Below are 20,000 nucleotides of genomic sequence, written 5' to 3'. Positions count from 1 at the left end.
ATTATTATTATTATTATTATTATTAGTATTATTAAATTGACTTGGTACCCGCGATGCGGGAATCGCTTTGTTAATTAACTACAAAAACAAGATCAATTAACAGGATACTGATAGTATTTAAAGTTCACAGCTTTTAATTTCAAAAGCGAGTTCAGCTGTTTCCGAAATAACACTGTTGGACATGTCCAGTCAAAGGTTGAGATGTCATTTCGCTCAATGAGAACATTTGCATATTTCACAACTCTCAAAACAAATTACTCTTCCAATTTGACTTATTTCGTCCAATTTGACTGATTTCGTCCAGCTCTTTGAATGCTTGTAATGCGCGTAAAGGATAATCGATAAAATGTAACTTTTTGTATAAATTTACTTTTACTCTCGTATTTGTAGAAAAGGGAACGTTTCTCTTCAAGAAAAAAGGGTTCCGTTGCGCCTTCGATAGCCGCTCATTAAAATGACTGTCCCATTTTAAATTATTAGTTATATTTTATACCAAGATCATTCACCGAAGATTTGCATGTAATTTTTGTATCATCTGCATGCAAGTGGACACTAGACTGATCTAACTTTTTTACATCAAAACAATAGCTATTGCATTGTTGAATTCCAACCTGTTTTCTTTTGACCATTTGATAGCATTGTTTAAATCATTTTGTAGCAAAAATAAATTCAGTTGACTTCCAATAATTTTTGTGTCATCGGCAAAAAGATATGTGCTGTTCTCCATTAGAGATGGAAGGTCGTTAATGTACACAGCGAACATAAAAACCACAAACACTGAACCCTGTGGACCACCACTCGTAACAGTTAACTCTGACGAATGCTCATCCTTTACATAAACGCACTGAGTTCTATTTGATAAATAATCTGCTAAAAAAAATGAGAAACTGGTTATCAAAACCAAAATGCACAAGCTTCAACAAAATTGCTTTGTGATTAATTGAATCGAACGCCTTCGCAATATCGAGATAATTGCTTGATACAGAGTCTTTAGCATTCAAACAACGAAAAATTTTTCACAATACTGGAGCATTTGAGTGGTTGTAGAATGCTTGGGCCTAAATCCATGCTGGCGATTGTCCAAACTTTCAATAAACGATCCCTAAATTTTCTATACAACAACTTCTCGAAAATTAAGGAAAGCGCGCACAACATTGAAACTGGTCTGTAATTTTTTATGTCAGTTCTCGACTCTTTTTCATGCAGGGGTTTAATTATTCTTCTTTCTTCCAGCTCTTTGGATTATCTTTCTTCCAGCTCTTTGGAAACTGTTGCTGATTTATAATTTTGTTAAATATCCCAGTTACAAATTGGACAATGGCAGCTAAAAAAGTTTTCAACAAAATTGGCTGCAGTTTATCGTATGACTCAGAACCCGAATGACAACTAAGGATCATTGACTTTACTTGACTCTTAGTGAAAAAACATATCTTCTATACAAATTGTGGGGTCTGCTGAAGCGAGTGGCATTGAGAGACGGCTCGTGTCTTCTTTGAAAACAGATGCAAAAGGTTGATTGAAAACATTGGCAATTTTCAACGATCCAGAAATACTGTTTCCAGCAAATTTCATTTTGGTTTGAAGATCAGGAATACGACAAAAGCTCTCAATATTTTGAAAAACTTCTGTCCAATTTAATCCTGCAAAGGAATTCAGATATACTGTTTTATCTAGTTCAAGTGAATGGGCTGAGTTCTTTTCAAGTCTTTCAATTATCGTTCTGTCTTTTTGACGTCGTCTAGCTGTATTTAGAACATTTTCTGCGTGAATAGAATGAGACGAAAGTAATAGGGAGCTACCCTTCGCCTTCTAGTTTTCCGAGGAATAAATTCCATAGAGCAAAAGTTGATTTCATCATAAAAGTTTTGAAGTGTGTGGTTTATATTTTCAGCTGAGGCATCAAAGTAACTGAATCTTTCAGCAATTTGGGGCAGATCCGCTTTTCGGAAAGAATAAACTGATTTTGATTTCTCAACCTGGCTGCTCGAAAAATTTATTCAGCGCTAATCATTGGGTGATCAGAAAATGTCGAATGGATCTGGGTAAAAGAAATAGTGTAAGGGAAAATCGCAAAAAAGCAATCATTTTTAACGTTTTTGTCCTCTATGAGAGAACAAAACACGTATTTTCAAAAAACCTGGCAAAACGTATTGTCATTGGCATTATTACTGCTCAGAAGACTCCACTCTATTCCAGGAAGGTTTACATCACCTACTATGAGCACATCGATGAGATCTAAATCGTTTTTAAGAACTTTTTCATGAGCCAAACTAATAATGTCGTGTATATTAGCATCAAACAATTCTAATTTTAAGCGATAAGGCGAATCATGGGGCGGATTGTAAACATTGTTAACAATTATTGCCTGCTCTAAATTGCAAAAGAGAGCCGAAGTTGCAAAGTAATCAGGAGATTTAGCCCGGATTTTTTCACTGCGAATATTAATTTCTGTTTTCAAGCCAATTACAACTTCTCCATGGCTACCATTACACCGATCACTTCTACTAACTAAGCTATAAAAGTTTGAAATGAAGACACATGTGCAATCAACTCTCGAATCAAACCAGGTTTCGCTCAGACAGATGATATCGAATTATGAACTTTTAGATGAATATCAAGGCTAAATCTTCGATTTTTGTTCAGCAAGGATCTACAGTTTAAGGATGAAATTGTGATGACTGGTAGTCAGGACGTATGGGCGTTTTGATCTGTAGACGATTGCACAAAATTAGGGTTAAAGTTTTCATCAAAAACTTTACCCTTATAAAATAATTTTTGACCTTTAATGGAGAAACTTTGTTTTCCGTAGCCAAAATTGTTTATCAGATTTGTCTTCCGCTGATATAGAGTTTTTTCTTTTTTGTAGTCCTCAACGGAGAGAATTTTTTTACGACAACTCCAGAACCTTTTAATTTCAAAACAGATAGGAAAATCGTTCTGAAAGTCAAAGCATTATCAATTTTCACTACAATAGGCCTGTTCTTCTTGCTTACTTGTTTCCCTAATCCGAAGCAGTCATGAATTACGACATTTCTCAGCCCCATTATTTGCTCGAAAATAGATACTACTTGTTTTTTGTCTGCATTCGTTGCTTCAATTCTCGAGATCTGGTCCTGATTCTCCTGTTTTCCAAAAACTATTAGTTTGTAGCTCATTTTATTTTCCGATTGTTGATTATTTTGGGATTTTGCTTGGCTATTTTGCTTCAAAGAACCCACGCTGCTGTTTAAGTCTTTGATGCCATATTGTAGCTGCTCAATTTTAGCTTCGCAGGAATTTTGTTTCAATTGCATAATATCGTTTCTGATTTCAGACAGTTCTTGTTTAATTTGTGTATTAAGTGATTGAATATTATCCGACAAAGAATCAATATCGGCTTTTGTTAGTGGAAGTGAATTTTCTGCTCGCAATTTTTACAAGACCATTTTTGCCCTTAGTTTTCCCCAAAACTGCCAAAATGCTGTTTGGTAAATTTGAGCAGTAATCTTGAAACCATATTTTGCAGGATGAACATTATACACAAAAACTATCACAATTTTACTGGCAGGATCCGCAGGGAAAATCTAATATACTGTTGTGTGCATTAGGCTTCGCTTTTTTGTTTTCTGTCATCATTAGAATTGCATAAAAAATGGGCGTTGGGAAATGGTTTCAATTGTTTTCCACAGGCAACACGCCCCAGAAAATTTTTGGGGGGGAAGACCACCCCCGAAATTTGGACAAAGAATAAGTACGATCTCACCGGAGAACTGATAAGCACTTTGGCTAGCCCCGGTAGACCCAAATAAATTACACTCCAATTGCACTCCACACAACAGATTGTAACAGAGGTGTGTAAGTTTTATTGAATAAGAATGCTCAATTTTCAGGTTCAAGGTTCCATCAACTATCGTAATTTTCTCAAATATCGTGTCTGAAGATAATTCTTGTTGGCTCCTATCAAAAAATGGGAACTTCAAACAATTTTTTTTCTCAATTTGCGGGTGCCTTAAAAATTTTGAGAGCGCCCAAGCATTGTTGCAGAATGCTCAAAGTCTATTAAGAATCATCTTAAAGAAAACTCGAAATTCTATTTGTTTTTGAGATTTGATAAATATATTTCTTTATGGCGGGCTGCATCTAAGTTAAATGATCCAATAATTGCACCCCTGAATCTGGAACAGCTATTTAACAATCATTTGACTTCTGGACCAAATGTTGGTATAGTTAATGTTGTAGAAAGCATAAGAATAAACTCAATAGAAATTTCATAACCAGATAGCGCTAGTTAAGTCAGATAATTTAGGTCAAGTTAGACAAGTTAATTAGGTGTTTGAAATAAGCGTTTTTTCGTAAAGTGTTATTGTTTTGAAGGCGTCAGAGAGGGTAGTTGAGTGATATATTTTAAACAAACAAATTGATGAACAAAAGCATATTGAGCTGTCGATATATTTAGTTGAATTAGCAAATTTGTATTTTTGCGTCAGGCCAAAGTCGAAATGAGGGATTTAAATTTAGATGAAAACTAGAGAGCGATGATTTGACGTGAACTAGATACTTTGATCAAAATTGGAATTTCAATTTGAAATAATTGAAAGTTCGATTTAGAATTTGCAAAATAATAGGCATTCCCAAATCTGTTACCCTCGACTTTTTAAGTTATGTACATCATTGGAATCTGAAAATTTGTGGGGATGTTCCCCTGATGATTGTCCACATATAATAGGGATACGCGGCCGGTTAAACCTTTTTGATCTGAGTTATTTATATAGAGTTTTGTTGAATTAGAGTAAATAAAAAGGCAATTTATCAGTTTTTCGAAATACCACCAAGCGGATGTTTCCCGCCCCCCTCATGGAGGTTATATTAACCGGACGTTTACCAAATTTTAATGGCATGTACACCCAATGGTTCTCTAAGGCTGGTATACCGTTCGGGCCAATCCGACCACCCACCCAACTCCGAGCTATTAACACCGGAAGTGGTGTGATTTGAAGGTTTTCGATATTTTGAGCGAAAAAAATGACTGTTCGAGTATGATACAAGGTAACTAAGGGTTGCAATGGGTATTAAGTCTAGAGTAATGTAGTAGATGATCATGGGAAGGGTTTAGGAAGTTGTGGGAGAGATTTATTAGCATTTTGAAATAAGAATAGGCAGTTTTCACTAAAAATAGTTAACACTGAAATTGAAATAGCAATTTCTCTAAAAGTTGAAGTCGGATTGACCTGAAAATTGGGGGATAGACTAATTTGGGTACGGGGAATCCGATTTTGAGGTCGGATTTGACCCCACACCAACCTGCACGGAACTAGCGCACGCCCGTGCTGCGGAACGTAAAATTTGAGTTGCTCATGGAGTATTGGTAGTAACCCTATGATTTTTGGAGGGTTAGCGTAACTTTTCAAGGGCTTTCGATTGATGATATTTTCAGTCCCAAATTCCGACCATAAGTCGGTGCTTCGGGACGACCCGAGTGCCGAAAACCGGAAATTGGCTTTTTTGAGCGGCCGAATGAGTTTGAAATGGTAATAATATGACAACCTGAGACAGTTAGTGACAAAAAATAACCACCCCAGCCAATTTTGACGAACTCAATTTTTTCGAGTTTTGGCACCCACGAATCGTTAAAAAATTTCAAATTGCAAACGACTCGCAATGGCTGATCCGTTGGTCATGAAACTTGGCACGCAAGTTGGTGGCACCCTATAGTTACTAGAAAAATTTACCCGAAGACGTTTTGACCACTACTTCACAAGTTATTAAGTTCCGAAATTTGGGGTCATCCGGGAGGTCGATGAAAAGTGTGCGCGGTCATTGCTCGTGTTCTATTAGGAAATAGATGATAAAAATTGGTGGGTAGGTGTAACTATGGTAGGACTTTCTGCGCCAATGATTATTTTTTACCAAAGTGACCCTACATCTTTGACGAATGACCCCTGATTGATTCCTAGAGGTCAAATTTTGGGCTTTTACGAATATTAGACTTTTCGGCGGTTTTTAACTGGGGAATTGCATGAAATAGTTTCAAAATTGGAAATTACAACTGGTCCTTGGTTTAGAGTTGAGTTTAGTTATTTATTCAACCGACAGGGATTGATTGCAGCTAATTAATTTTATAGCGGAAATATAGGTATAAGAACTTTTCAGAGCAACGTTCAATGTTTACTAAGCGAACACTGATTGACATGTCAAGCACAAATATGCGATAAATCGGAGTGGGTTTGTTTACATGTGAGTCCAAAGGTCGTTTACTTAAGATAAGGAGAAAATTGAACAATGGTTGGTAGCAGTTGAATGACAGAGCATAATTTGACATTGGTTATTTGCATAGCAAACAAAGCCCTCCTACGGAATGTGACAGATTGCAAGTGTAAGTTGCAATGTTTACTTAAGAGATTAAGGTTTGTTTGCTTAAGATAAGAGCGTTTTGGTAGAGTATAAATTGAAGTAACACACAGAGAGAGACAGAGAGAGAGAGAGGGTCCAAACGATTTGCTGAGACACAGTAGAAGTGGAACAGAGAAGAGATTTTGGCACAAGCGAGAGATAGTAGTTGGTTTAGTGGGACTAAACCTTACAAGCTTAGTGTGAAAAGCAGAGAGGAGACTGAACTGTGGAAGTTTGTAATTGCAAGACCAGCTGGGATACTGTGAGCTGTTTTGATTTAGTTCCTTTGGGAAATGAACCACGGAAATTTGTATTTTTATTGTTATTAATAATATAAATTGTCTTGAATTTGTCTTTTCCTTTGATGTGCAAGTAATTCTCTTACCTTTGTTATCCATATAACTAGAATTGATATTACGAGCCCCATGGTGAATTAACTTATTTCAAGGCAATCTAATTTGCGACAGCATACAAGAGTGGAAGAGGGGAAATTGCAGAGTAACAAAGTAACGCTTGCTTCACCAATTCAAAACCTTTGGTTTATTTTATTTGATCGTTCTTCTGGGCGACAGATCCCCCTCACTGTTGGCCTAGTTAGAAATTCAGAAGACAACAAATGTGAACCAGAGTTCGCACTTGTCTTATCATAGATCAATGTCTCTGTCTCAGCCGACTTTGATTAAACTATCAAGGACTTCAATGATATGTTTTTTACCTGCCAGAATGAATGAACTTTAGGGATTCCGTTGCTGCAGATTTGTGTCAATTTGCAAAGTAGTGCTTTCATAGAATAATGGGACAGGTTTGGAGTAGCAGAAAGTGTGCGAGGATTATTTTACAAAAAAACTGACCAAAACTTGCCTGCATATGCCATCGTGTGAATCGAGATAGCTATCCTTAAAGAGCACTTTGGGAGAACAGATAGTTTTCTCCAGTTTTTCTGGTTGTCGAGAATTTCAGTGTAATCACTTATAATATTATAGAGAGGTTGAGACCAATGTCTTAACTGGCGCAAATCGAAGTATTGGTAAAGTTCTGCTTGCATATGTCAGTGATTGTGGTCTTTAATCTGCCACTTTTTATTGTTTTTTTTTCAGTCTTATATACAGACTGCTCACTAAGATCAATACTCTCTCATTGTACTAGGAATGCATCAATTTTGTGTAACAAATCTTTAGTAGTGTTTTTACGGCTGCTCAAACATTTCTGGCATTGAGAAGACGACCAATTTGAAAAATTGATTTTGTACTAAACAGGAGTCATAATCCGACCCCAACTAACGTACTGGATTTTCGTTTGGCAGTTATTTTTCTCGAGTGATTGGATTTTTAAAAGTTTTTGGCCCTTATCTGGGGATAATAACAGTTTACCCGGAGATTGGTTGCGAATCGGATTAGGAATTTTTTTTTCAAAAAAGCATCTTCAATTGAGTACTTAGTACACAAGTTACACTTTACGTTGTATGGAAAACGGTAAACGGCCTCCGAAAAACCCCACTTTGAAGTACAAGGAAAAAAAGACAAAGATCTAACCGGTTACATGCTGTCCATCTTTTATCAGGATTGTCGACAGAGCTTTTTCCCCAGATATTAAAGACTTGGGGGAAAAACGGGTGGAGTAAACTTAGAGAGGGCTCTAATAATGCTGACAATTTGATTTGATGGTTCGCACGGTAAGTTGCGTGTTGTTCAATCCAACAGTCGTACGTTGCATTTTTTTGCACATTTTGTGCTGTTTCTTTCGATTTCTAGTGACACGACCATTGTTGGTTTTTTATGCCAAAATTTCAATAGACTTTTTTTTGGCATCATGTAATATTTTGTTGAACACTGCCATGCAGAACATTACAACAAAATCCCAGAACAAAACAACCTCGAGTTAGATATTTTTGAGCGCAAGAGCGCAAAACTGAGCTCAAAATTACAGGATATACAAGGCTGCAAAAACGCACCAAAGTCTGTTAAAAGCTCTGAACAATACATGATCTGAGATCATTCAGATCTGAGATGGTCTGCTCAGCAATCTCTTCACAAGAATGCAAAATCTGATCAAATTTCAGATCAAGTAGCAAGCAGCAATCAACGTAAATAACTTTAGATCTTACAGCAACAGTAATCTTTCAAGATTTGATTTTTTTGTCCCATTATGCTCTCAAGTGTCAGAAATCGCATGCTCAAAAGATTAATATAGTTATCAATATTCACCCTTGGTGGTATAATAGATTACGGTGAAGAGGTAATGAAATACAAACACGAAGAAAAGAGATTAAAGTGACAGAATTAGAATGCGACAGTTGCTTTGAGGTGGAGTTGAGAGTATGTTTGTTGTCGTTTTTGTTGACGCTTTTGTAACTTTTAGGTATTGAAATATAAAATAAAAGAATGAATGAAGATGATGCTGTTTCGAGCAATTTTAAAAACTAATCCCTTTTTCAACTAAGTCTTTCAGTTCCTCCTTTTGTTTCGATTCCGACGAAGTCTGTATCCATGACAATAACGAAACCAGGGTTAATACAATTTTATTGAGAACTATTTATAACCTATATAATAGAAAACATAAGTTAAAGTAACTCAAAACAAGAGAAGGAGATAGAGAGAGAGAGAGACAGACAGACAGACTGGGAGAGAGAGAAAATCGCAAAGAAAAAAGATTTCAGCTCTGCTGTGTGAAAAATGGGATAATGAGGTTGATCCTTTACCCTAACGGGCGGTGTGGGCAGTAGTAATAGCGGTGGCGACAACCCCTCAATGTAATATTAAACACCGCGCCACAATCGCGCCAAATATATCTTGTCTGCGGCACGGCTACTGATTAAACAAACTCAGGTGCGTTATTTTAGCACAACAAAGGTAAACAACATGACAATTACCCTCATCTTTTATTGACAAATAGTCCCCACTGCAAGTTTTTCCCCGCATTATTGATCAAAATGGAAGGAAGCAACTGAAAGCGGACATTCCCCTTTTTTTTCTATAAGGAAAAGTGAAAATGTCCCAAATAAAAAATTGGAAATTGAGTTTTAAAATTTGATTATGCAACAAAATTATTGTTGTTTTCTTTGTAAAAATTGTTGTTGTTCTTTCCTTTTTAAGTAGAAGTCAATATGACAGCGCTATAACAGAAAAATTTAATTAGAATCTTGGTTAAATTTTAAGGAAATAATAATGAACTATTCATAGAGGGCATAGCTATGAAACATTCAGCGTGATTGATTTCCAGGATCAATACAGGAATGACCGCTTTGTGGGCTGTTAATCGAATTTGAAGAACCCTGGCTTCTATTTGCATAAACAGTTGGAAAACCCGAGAATAAGCAGTTAGAGTGCTTCCTTTTCCCACCCTCGGGCTACCAATCAAAGAATATACTCATCTCTGTCTAGATTTCAAAAAGAAAACGGGAAGCGCGTGATTAAAAAAACCGGGGTTGGGGGGGGGGTAATGCGTGGGAGGTCTGTTTTTAAATACTTTTGTGAAAGCCACTACGATATTTAAAATGATATGAAAAAATTAGCGATTTTGATCTTTTTTGCGAAAGTAAGTAACTGTATATATACTTTTCTAGTTTGATAGAGGCTAACACTGCAGAAATTGTAGCTTACAATTTTGAGTAAAGTACGATTGAGTGAAGACAGTGCAAATAAACGTGTTTTTGCGGTAATTATCTGTTCACTTTTGTGTAAAGAGGCGGAAAAGGTAAACTGAATGTAATCAGCGGGAATCTCAGCAGATACAATTTGAAACCCTCTCGAGGTTTGAGTGCCTTGAATTGGGCAGTGAAGGGGCTGATAAATACTGCTTGAATTACAATACTGTCTATGCGCCTAATCACCCCTACCTTTATGCCAATCATTCTATGGAGAAGAAGATGGGGGAGGGGAGGAGGGGGGGGGGGGGTTAAGATTACAATTACAACCTTTGCTACCTTGTCCGACTGGTACCCTTCTTTCTGCTTCCGCAAGATTTAGTTTTCATTCATGCCGATAAGTTGATAGCTTACAAAGATTTCAGGCTAATTTTGAAGCATAAGCAAGACTTCAGCTATGTTTTCTTACTTCAGCTGCTAGATTTTCAACTTAGTTGCGGTCAAACATTTTAAACTGAAAGCGACAAAATTATGCAGGAATAGATTTAATCATGCTATATACTTTTATACTAATTTACCTAAACAGTAACTAAGTTTGTGTTGAATTTTGACTATTAATTTCAAAAATATTAGTTGATAGGTAGTTCTTGCGATAAATTAATGTTGGAGCTGAGCTTAAGGAATAACAAGATTGCATAGGCGGGGAAAATAGAAACAAAACACTTTCTGTTGTCTTAGTCATTTTAATAGTTATAGTTCTAGTTCTAGTTACAGTTTGTCACGTGAGAAAAAAGAGAAAAAGGGGGAAATAACAAAAAGCAACACACAGAACTCAACGTAGTAGCCGCAGAAAACGGCTGAAAGTATAACTCAGCAAAATATTGCAAAAACAAATTGTCTTGAGCAGTAAATAACGTGTTACTGTGTCTTGAACTAGAAATATTCCTGAGCAGTAAATTGTTACTGTGTCTTGTATTCCAAATATTATTCTTGAGCAGTAAATTCTGTTACTGTGTCTTGCATCAACGAATTATTGGAGCTGAAATTCAACTGTTACAACCCCAACTTCTGGTATTCTCAACTTGTGAGTACAAACCGCAAAAGCCAACTTAGGTTTGAATATAAATATTTTTGCACAAACAGGTCTTAGACATATATCTTTGTCTTCGATTTGTTTTTTCTATCGGATTGAACTGGTATACATAAAGAGATCCTGTATTGTGTGATCTGTAGCAATCCAGTTCAAATTGATAGTTGAAAAAACTAAGATTAACCAATAGTTACAAACTGAATTTGTAATGCAACGGTAAGTACAGCAGAACGGATATACAGTTACAAAAGCGAACTGCATAAACGAAGTATCCGGACAGATTTTGTAACCACTCAGAACGAACTGGGCGGTGTAAAACTTTCTTTGTGAAACACAAGGAGAGCAGCCGTTACATTTGGTCCGCCGACCCGGACAGTGGAATAAACTGCTGTCCAACCCATCAGTCGAAGTGACGAAGTCATCGACAAACGAGAACAAAACTCAACGAGCAATTCAACAACGCAAAGCCAATTGGGCAAAGTGCATTAGAAGTTGAATAGCAAGGCTTAATTAAAGCAATTAAACAAAAGGTACTGTAGATATTCAAGCTGCAGTCCCAAAGTACAAACGCAGTGACTCCGTCACAGAGTCAGGACATTTTGCTTAGACAGATTAGCAACTCCGAAAAACAAATCAAAGCAAAAATTCAGGAAGGCCGGGAACTAATAAGAAACAACGATAGATCAAGCAAACTCAAGACCATCTATAAACAGGTGCTGAAACTTGACGACTCTCTTTGCATTCTTAACCGAAAGCGATCAAATTTTCTTCGTGATTCTGAATTGTTCGAACGTTACGAAACCGACCGACTAAATTTCTGGCAAACATTAAACGCAGATTGGTTACCATACATTCACGGAGAAACAAACATGACGGATCAACAGAATCAAACCGCACAATTGACAAGCGATGCAGAACCAACTGCCGCTAAGTCTTCACAGTCTGTTGTGGGAGTTTCTCAACAAACTGCTGAACATGGAAACCCAAACAGGGACAATGATTCAAAGGCCTCCTCTGATAAACGAGCTAAAAAAGCAGAAAAGCTTGCGACTCTAGAGAAAGACTTTGCATCAAAAATGAGGTTGAAGAAAATTGAATTCGAATTGAAAAGGAAGGAGCTTGAAATGGAGATGCAACTTTTTGAAGAAGAAGGTGCACTGAAACTGGAATACGAGAAAGAAGCTCTTGACGCAAGAGCATCAGATTCTGATGATAGTGCAGCCCCTAGTATGCGAAGTAGATCACCATTCAACTGGAAAACCCCGAAGAATAAAGATGTTTCCGGTTGGCTCGATAACTCGAATAAATTCTCCAACTTGCACGATTATAGTTTCGAGCGTGCGAAAACCAGGATCGACAACAATTATCCCAGGGTAAGCTTCAATCGCGAAGGTGTACTTAAGTCACGGTCACCAAGTGGAGAGCGTGCCAGCGCAGCCCGGGAACAAGACAAGTTTAAGCGCAATAAACCAAGCAGTAGCAGTCAGCTACCTAAGTTGAAGTTGAGTTCATTCGATGGAAATCCCCTAGAGTGGCCGGAGTGGTCGAACATGTTCAAAGCAACGGTTCACCATCGCGATATACCCGACTCAGAGAAAATGAGCCACTTGAAAACTTTGTTGACAGGTAAAGCAAAGTCAGCTATATCAGGAATGGGCTATTCGGGAGAATTCTACGCTCAAGCGTGGGAACTCCTGGGACGGAAGTTTGGGCGACCTCACCTAATTGTCGACGCTCAGCTTAACATGTTGCGCAAACAACAACCAATTCGAATGCACGACTCAACGGCTATAATTAATTACTCAATAACAATCAGCAACCTAGTTAATGTACTGAAGCAATACAACTATGAAGGCGATCTGCAATCAAGTTCAACACTGCAAGTGGCAATTGAAAAACTGCCCCCAAACTTGAAAGAAAAGTGGTTCTTCTTCGTTGACGAGTGTCAAGAAGATAGGCCCGATCTCACTCTCCTTGACAAATGGTTAGCTCGAATGGCTTTTGTCCACGAAGGAATGCCATCAACCAAGAGCGAACGGAAGGAAGATGATCGACCAAACGCTAACAAGGAAAAACGATTCTCAAAATCGTCAAACGTTACTGCGAGTTTGAATGCGAGCGAAACGAAGCAAATGCAAAACAACAACTGCCCACTAACGGATGGCACTCATAAAATATGGAACTGTCCAACATTTAAGAATATGAATGTCACCGATCGCTATGCAGCAGTGAGAAAAGAACGCTTATGCGATGGATGTCTGGGGAAAGGGCATGCAATCTAAGATTGTAAAGTCCACCCGTGCGGTATAAATGGATGTACCAAAAAGCACAACAGACTGCTACACTCAGAAAACCAAATGGACGAGGGTAGTCACGCAGTTAATGTTAGCGCAGCAACCATCAACCAGAGTAACCAAGTTACTAGTTTTCTTCAAATAGTTCCTGTATCGGTTCAGAGTGGTAGTAACAGGTTGACTACCTACGCTTTCCTCGATAGTGGGTCAACAGTATCATTCATCGATCAAAGTGTCAAGGATCAACTACAAGCCAAAGGCATGGACGTTACCTTGAACATAGCTGGCATACATGGGACGCAAGATTTGAGGACAGAGAAGGTTCCTATCACAATAAAGGGACTACATTCAAAGGTGCATTCGATTGAAGCGTTTGCACACCCATCAATCTCGTTGGGAAACACAACATATGATTACAAGGAACTGAAGAACAAATTCAGACATCTGAATGTTCTCACTAACAGAACATTCAACCTGATGGAAGTAGGCATCATACATGGACAAGATGCTTACGAAATTCAACGTCCATTGGACTATAAGATTGGAACACGAAGTGAGCCTTTCGCCGTCTTAACAGAATTAGGATGGGTAGTCAGTGGTCCCATGACAGGCAAGAAAAGTCAAAATGTTTGTCATTTTGCCTTCACAGAAGATGTGAAAGTGGCAGAAAATATCCAATCATGGTGGGACATAGAAACCTATGCTTCCAAAATAAATGTTGTAAGTCAATCAAAGAAAGAGCAGCGAGCTCAGAAATTTCTAGAGAGCACGACAAAGTTTACAGGCGAGCGGTACGAAGTGGGCATGCTCTGGAGTGAACCAGAAGCCAATCTCCCAAACAACTACGGCGTAGCCCTTGGTCAGCACTAATCACTGGAACGAAGATTCCAACGAGACCCAAATTTAAAAGAATTGTATCAACAGTCAATTGATACAGATGTTGAAAAAGGATTTGTGAAGATCCTTAGTAAATCGGAAGTCAAAGGCACTTTCGGAAAAGAATGGTATTTGCCACACCATCCAGTACTAAACCCCAACAAACCGGGTAAAGTTTGCCGTGTTTGCAACGCTGCAGCAAAATACAAGGATGTATGTCTAAATGACAAGTTGTTAGCCGGACCCGATCTACTACACGGATTGATCGGAACAATATTCAGATTTCGAGAAGGACCAATTGCCTTAACCGCAGATATTGAATCGATGTTTCTTCAAGTGCAAGTTCCTGATCGGGATAAAAGCTGCTTGAGATTTTTGTGGCGACCAACATTGAACGAACCTGTGCAAATATACGAGTATCAACGTCATGTTTTTGGAGCAAAGAGTTCACCAACATGTGCCAACTACGCTCTGAAGCGAGTAGCCATCGATAACGAGGACGAGTTCCCAATTGCAGCAAAAACAATCCAAAACAACTTCTACATGGACGATCTCATCAAGTCAGTCGAAACACCTGAAGAAGCAATCAAGGTTTTCAAACAACTGCAACCTCTTCTCTCAAAACATGGATTTGAACTGAAGAAGTGGATCACCAACAGCAACGTGGTAACCAACGCAATCCCAGAGGACTTAAGATCAATCAGCAAAACAAAGCAGGTTGAAGTAGAACCCAGCCAGGAAGGGTCATCAGTGCTTGGGCTTCAGTGGACGATTACCGATGATAGTCTACAGGTTTGTAGAGGTACAAGCAAACAAGTTGAGACCTTAATCACCCAAAGGAAGATCTTATCTCTAGTTTCTTCAGTGTTTGATCCTCTTGGACTGTTTGCACCATTCAGTGTCCATATGAGACGACTCCTGAAGAGCATCTGGACCAAAAATGGACAACATTGGGACAACTCAGTAGAACCTAACGAAGAAGAAGAGTTTCTGAATTGGAAGGCACAGCTTCCAGAAGTAGCAGAAACCAGCATTGATAGAAGATACTTCAGCACAGCCAAGGACAAATGGGAACTTCATGTGTTTGCCGACGCATCTGAAGATACAATCTGCGCAGTGGCATACCTACGTTCAAAGCCCAAAGAATACTCAGCAGACTTAGCATTTGTAATCGGAAAGTGCAGAGTCGCACCTATGCGACACCTTTCCATACCACGCTTGGAACTACAAGCAGCAGTGATGGCGGTGAGACTTAAAGAGCAGATAGTGAAGGAACGCGAATCGAAGATTCACAGTTCTAACTTTTGGACAGACTCCACTACTGTTCTGCAATGGATTCACAGCTCCCACCGTAAGCAACAGGTGTTTGTTGCAAACAGAGTAGCTGAGATTTTGGATACAACTAATGTTTCACAATGGAATCATGTGAGTGGTATTAACAATCCAGCTGACATCGGGACACGAGCGATCGATGTTGACGAACTCAAGAGAAGTGAATGGCTCACTGGGCCGGCCTGGTTGAAGCAGCGAGAGAACGAATGGCCTGAACAAGTGGCTTTAACATTTGCTTCAGACGAACAAAACGACCAAATGGTCTTCTCATCAAAGGTTGAAGAGACGAAGCAGATGATTCAATGGGAACGATTCAGCAATTACAATCGACTAGCAAATACAATGGCATACATACAGCGGGTATTCAAAAAGTACAAACCGGCAACAAAAATACTAAGTGTTGAAGAAAGAGAGGATGCACAAGCAAGCATCTTCAGACTACTGCAGCAAGAACAGTTTGCTCAAGAGATGAAATCTCTCAAGGCTGAAAGAGAAATTCCAAAAAACAGCAAAATCCTCCAGTTTTCACCATTCATAGACCAGCAAGGACTTATTCGTGCTCAAGGCAGAATAGGTAAAAGTCAATTGACCTTCGAAACGAAGCATCCAATACTGTTACATTGGAAGCACCATGTAGTTGAATTATTCTTGCAAAATGAACATAAGAATAATCACCACGAAGGTACTGAGCATGTCAGAAACATAGTCCAGCAAAAATTCTGGATCCTAGGCATACGAAATGCTTTGAGATCGATCAAAAACAAATGCATTAGATGTCGAAAGGGAAGAGCCCAAACAAAGTCACCAGTAATGGCAGATCTACCTGAAGAACGATTAGTCGCATCAACAGTGTTCTCGAATGTGGGCGTAGACTATTTCGGACCATTCACAGTAAAGATTGGTCGAAGAAACGAAAAGCGTTGGTGCTGTCTATTCACATGCCTTACTGTACGAGCGGTACATATAGAGATTGCACCAAAACTAGACACTGATTGTTGTCTGAACGCAATTATGCGATTCATTGCTCGAAGAGGCAAACCGGTCAAAATGATTAGCGATAACGGGACAAACTTCGTTGGAGCTGAAAAGGAACTGGCAGAGTATATAGCAGCATGGAACAAGGTGCGCATTGAAGAACATCTGATTCAACAAGGTATCAGATGGAAGTTCAACTCACCTGCATCACCACACTTTGGAGGAGTGTGGGAAAGACTGGTTAGGAGTTGCAAGAAGGCAATGTACGCAGTGCTGGGCAATCGATCAGTCACGGAGGACGTTCTGTCAACCACGATGTGTCTTGTTGAACAGACGCTGAATGCTAGACCGCTGACACAAGTCAGTTCTGATGCTACCGATTTAGAAGCTATTACTCCAAACCATTTCCTACTTGGCAACAAGAACCTTTGTTTACCGTATCTATCAGGTGCAGAGCAATTTGTTGATCATAGAAAGCTCTTCCGACAAACACAAGCTTACGCAGACCTCATCTGGGACAGATTCCGTAAAGAATACTTGCCAACGTTGAATAGTCGAAAGAAATGGCAGACCACAACGGACAGAAGTCTTCAGCAGGGTCATCTTGTGTGGTTAGTGGAAGACAGTGACAAACGCGGATATTACAACCTGGGTCGAATAGCCGAGACATTTGAAGGTTCCGACGGAGTGATTCGATCAGCGAAAATCCGAACAAAAGATGGATACTACAAGAGGCCCGTAGTGAAGCTCGCTCCAGTACTACCAACTGACGATGATGTTTTCACGAAGGAAAACAGGGCCGGCGATGTTGGAGCTGAGCTTAAGGAATAACAAGATTGCATAGGCGGGGAAAATAGAAACAAAACACTTTCTGTTGTCTTAGTCATTTTAATAGTTATAGTTCTAGTTCTAGTTACAGTTTGTCACGTGAGAAAAAAGAGAAAAAGGGGGAAATAACAAAAAGCAACACACAGAACTCAACGTAGTAGCCGCAGAAAACGGCTGAAAGTATAACTCAGCAAAATATTGCAAAAACAAATTGTCTTGAGCAGTAAATAACGTGTTACTGTGTCTTGAACTAGAAATATTCCTGAGCAGTAAATTGTTACTGTGTCTTGTATTCCAAATATTATTCTTGAGCAGTAAATTCTGTTACTGTGTCTTGCATCAACGAATTATTGGAGCTGAAATTCAACTGTTACAACCCCAACCTCTGGTATTCTCAACTTGTGAGTACAAACCGCAAAAGCCAACTTAGGTTTGAATATAAATATTTTTGCACAAACAGGTCTTAGACATATATCTTTGTCTTCGATTTGTTTTTTCTATCGGATTGAACTGGTATACATAAAGAGATCCTGTATTGTGTGATCTGTAGCAATCCAGTTCAAATTGATAGTTGAAAAAACTAAGATTAACCAATAGTTACAAACTGAATTTGTAATGCAACGGTAAGTACAGCAGAACGGATATACAGTTACAAAAGCGAACTGCATAAACGAAGTATCCGGACAGATTTTGTAACCACTCAGAACGAACTGGGCGGTGTAAAACTTTCTTTGTGAAACACAAGGAGAGCAGCCGTTACAATTAAACTTTAGAGTACTGATGTTAAAAAAACTAAGGTTGTGTCACTAGCGTGATAAATGCACTTTGAAAAATAATTTCACGTAAAAAAAAGTAAGAAAAAAGAAAAACATGAATTTAACCAGCTGATTCGGGCAGCTTTGTACCTGTGAACAATCTGAACAATTCAAAATTACCTGAAAGTTTAAGAATCACAGCACATCGCAAAAGTATTCGAATGTAAAAAAAACAAGTTTGGAGAGTGCCAACAGTTTTTTTCTCAATTAGGGGGCCAGAACTCCACCTATGTCGATAAAGTGTTAAGGCAGACCCGAGATGGGCTCCTTTTACGGCCTTAATGTATAAAGAGATAGGGCTACTTATTTCTGCGCGCGAAGTAGGCTTACTTATATATCTCAGACTAACCCACTCAGTAAAACACTGACGATAAACTTCTATTATTACGGTGGTAATAATGTACAGAACCGGAGTCAAGAGTATACACATAGTGTATCTAACTAATAGACTTGTTGTAGTTAATGAAGTTCTCATTAGATAAAAGAGAATAGTGTCTTCTCAGTCTCTGATTGAATGGAGGTGTACATCCAGTATTTCTACTGCTACAGTTTTTTCAACCATTGAAACTTGGGCCCTTTTTCTTTAACTTTTTAAAACTAAACCTGACAATTCACTCCGAACGTTTCAATTCCTCCTAGAAGTAAAAATTTTTTCCAAATAATTATGAGTACAGTTTCTGACGAACTATTCTTGGAAACTGCCACAAAATGGGGAAAAAAACCTTTGACTATAAATTTCCAAAAATGCTCTTTTTAGATAATATTGTATGGCAGATTTTCATCAATTGATCCATAGTCTTTTCATGCCGAAATATTATTGACAACGGTTTTTTCCATTGTTCTCCTATAAGGCAACCTCGGGTCTCGTCAAAACTCAGGCGGCCAAGCCAAAGTCATCTCATGGATCTCTTTTACAAAATATTTTAGTTGGAACTTTTGGTTGGAACTTTATCAAATCGAAACAACTTCAACCCCGACATTTGAAGTTGACGCAAAGACTCTTTTTACCCCAGACCAATCGTTCATGTTTTTTCCAACACAATGATGTTCGATCAGATTTTTGCCCGATATTTGGACCAGTTTACAGAGAATAACAATCCAACAATACTACGCAATAATCTTGCACAATACTATCAAAAAGACCAACTTACCGTTAAGATGATATTAGTTCATAGCAATATTACGGCGCAATTGTTATCTCATTAGCATTCGGAAACTATTACACTGTTATCTTTAGTGTTGCTTTATAACACTGCTTCAAAACAACGGTTTAAAATTTACAACCTAAGAATCACGGGACAATGGGTTTCTGGTTTTATTTATATTTTCATACACTTATTCGACTATGTTTTTTGAATTGCGTTTAAAATGTATCATGTTCTCCAAACTTGAGTTAGAAAGTTACTAGGCCGCTAGCTTGTTAGTTGAGTCAGGTTTAAAAAGCAAACAAAACAATTAGTAAAAGTAAACAGTTTATTCTCAGTCACTCAGAGCACGCTGAGCTATGTATTTTAAGCTTATGGTTTTGTTCTCATCTCATTAATCATCTGCCATTCAAATGCTTGCCTAGTTTTTTTTATCAGTTCTCTTCCGTGGATATTTGCAGACATTGAAATGACCTTTTCAAAATACTTATTGTTCACAATAACTATAGTTGATTGCTCAAGTGGATGTTTTGATTAATTTCAGCAACAAAATATAAGGAAACTATTAGATGTAGCTCCGAATTTTCATCCAACCAATGTTATATGCAATATTTCGAATCATAATTTTTCGACTGATAACGCTAATGATTGTTTTCCGATAAAACTCTCGAACTTCCCTTCTTCGGCAACACT

The 20,000-nt window shown here is 38.2% G+C and overlaps 3 protein-coding genes across 13 annotated transcripts in view; 1 reads left to right on the top strand and 2 right to left on the bottom strand.

Annotated features, from left to right (window-relative positions):
* Positions 1-10,041, bottom strand: part of LOC142352205 (uncharacterized) — a 41,792-nt gene extending 31,751 nt beyond the window's left edge. For 2 of the 7 annotated variants that reach the window (XM_075404632.1, XM_075404633.1), the window contains exon 1: positions 8,621-9,316. The gene's annotated coding sequence lies outside the window, so the exon portion shown is untranslated. Of the gene's footprint in view, positions 1-8,620; positions 9,317-9,923 lie in introns of those variants that run through there. The other 5 variants (XM_075404634.1, XM_075404636.1, XM_075404637.1 and 2 more) reach the window with 5 other exon arrangements.
* The window catches only part of LOC142352235 (nucleoporin p54-like), a 608,913-nt gene that overhangs the window by 348,857 nt on the left and 240,056 nt on the right, over positions 1-20,000 (bottom strand). The window lies entirely within an intron of this gene.
* The window catches only part of LOC142352231 (nephrocystin-1-like), a 181,398-nt gene that overhangs the window by 75,709 nt on the left and 85,689 nt on the right, over positions 1-20,000 (top strand). The gene's annotated exons all lie outside the window — the stretch shown is intronic.

The sequence above is a fragment of the Convolutriloba macropyga genome, chromosome 13 (assembly GCF_964194025.1).
Source record: "Convolutriloba macropyga chromosome 13, txConMacr16.3, whole genome shotgun sequence".
NCBI lineage: Eukaryota > Metazoa > Xenacoelomorpha > Acoela > Convolutidae > Convolutriloba > Convolutriloba macropyga.
This window is presented reverse-complemented; position numbering and strand designations above follow the sequence as displayed.